Source organism: Athene cunicularia (genome assembly GCF_003259725.1).
Source record: "Athene cunicularia isolate RWA chromosome 10 unlocalized genomic scaffold, athCun1 chr10_part1, whole genome shotgun sequence".
NCBI lineage: Eukaryota > Metazoa > Chordata > Aves > Strigiformes > Strigidae > Athene > Athene cunicularia.
In genome coordinates, this window is record NW_020799112.1 from 20,728,244 (window position 1) to 20,730,403 (window position 2,160).

The window sequence follows — 2,160 nt, forward strand, 5'->3', positions numbered from 1 at the left end:
TCTCTAACTGGCACATGTCTTCTCCAAGGCGAATGGAGGCTACCCCTGAATCCACAGGAGAGGAATTTCAGCACAAAAGTACATCCAAGGGCACTTGAGAAATTAGTGGTAGTGTCCTCAGGCAGGATTCCCTTGTTAATATTGTACTTTAGAAACAAAAAGAATTGGGTGAACTTGCCTTTTTCCTGTTTTTTTCTTTTTAGGAGCAGAGGCTGGAATGGCGTGGCATTTGGGCAGACATGGGACAAAGCTTGAAAAGCCTTGACCTCAAAGGTCAAGCTCTTCTGAACCGAGACTATGGATTTGGATTAAACTAGCAACTACTGTCACTGGAAGAAGAGCAAAAACCCAGCCTGGGCTTCCGGACCTCCTCAAACTTTGTACATTGATTTGGTTGCCACCAAGCCCAGATGGAAATTGATGGTCACCCATAAGGACAGTATAAAAGCTGTTGCAATGTGGTATTTTATGGAAGCTATTAAATCTGTCAGCTGACCCTGAAAATGTTTATCTTCTATCACACGTTCACCTTCAATTAACAATTCAGTGGTTGCAAAGGCTTTTTAACCTTTGGCCACAGTTTTTCTTGATTTAAAGTGATACATTAGCCTTCTCCCCTTGTTAATGTGTGTCACTACGCTTCATGCAGTTGCATTTTAAAATGCATACTGAAAGGAAAGGGGGAATAGGAGCGAGACCTCTCTGGCTTGTTAACCTTTTCAGGCTACTGAAGATCAGTGGGAAAACTGGAGGCTGCTCTGCAGATTGTTTTAGCAATTGTCCATGAGTGTTTTGAAATCCGGACAACTGCTTGCACAAGGAGGATTTTGGTTCTGAAATAGTACGTGTGTGTAGAGTGTGGAGGAGGATGTACGAGGAGGAAAGGGAGCAAGTTTCACTTATCTTAAATGATGTTTGGTACTACTAGTATAGAGAGCAGCAAATATTTTGCATTCCTGTGGACCAGATCCAACCCCTTCACTTAGAAAGAGATGTTTGCTACATTAGGGACTCCTGTTTTTCCTCAACTCTTCCGTGGCCAGAGACAGAAGTCAGCATCCAAGCTGGTTGCAGACTGAGCCCTTGCTGGGATACTAGTGAGGGTGCAGCTTTGAGAATGCAAATCGTCTTCAAACTCACAGTAGTCAGATGCTTGTTGGGGCTAGAGCTGTCACTAGAGGCTGATGCAGAAGCTCCAGGAACTGGAGGATGGCTTCTGCCTCCGCATGTAACTGGGAACATACGAGTCCCTGCTGGGCGTGCTAATGGGGTAGGTGGCTAATTCCAAGCCCGTGTGGCTGTCCTACCCATGAGGCAGAGGTGGTGGAGCTGGAGGGAGGGCTCTGCCAGAAATTAAAGCCAGGTCTGTTCCTCCAGCACTCCCAAAATCCAAGGAGGAAGAGCCCAACCTCTCCTGCATTAGTGTAATTACTAATACAGAGACGAGGGTACCTTCCTGCAGACCCCGGTCAGCCAGTCCTGGGAGCAGCCGATACCAATACTGCCCATTCCTCCAATGTGCCCGGGGGTCTGGGTTTGCTTCACGTACAAACCCTTGTAGCAAGTTATGAAGATCAGTTTTAAACGGTCACTGTACAGGGACACTGACAACAGATGCGGAGAAGATCTGATGAGTGGTGTTTTCTGCGATTTATTAGTAACACGGGTCCTGTTGTACAGGATGCAGTGAATGAAAAACCTTCATATCAGTCAGCTGAAAAGATTATCAACATTAATTCAGGCTGTTTGCAAACTTGATCTTGAAGGATTAGACTAATGAAAAGAAGGGGAGGAGAATGTCTCTGAATAGGAAAAAAATAGAAAATTTCCGAAGAATTTACCTCTGTGTGCTGAGAACTGATGTTAACTGCAGGAGTTTGGCATCTCTTAATGGTCGTACTTTGTGTATCTTCTATTTTCCTGCCGAGAACTAAGCTGAATGTTTCTTTTTGGGTTTGTTCCCTTACAAACTATTTGTTATTTAGCCTCATGGCCATTTCTGGAGTCCGTGTCTGTATTTCTGGTTAAATGGCTGATTATTACTTTGATAGAGTCATATAGTCAACAAGGTGATGCTCAGCCAGGGGGGTCACAGTAACACTCCTTCATCTAACAAAGAGGAGTTGTACAGAATTAAAAAGAAAAACCCAGCCCCCCCCC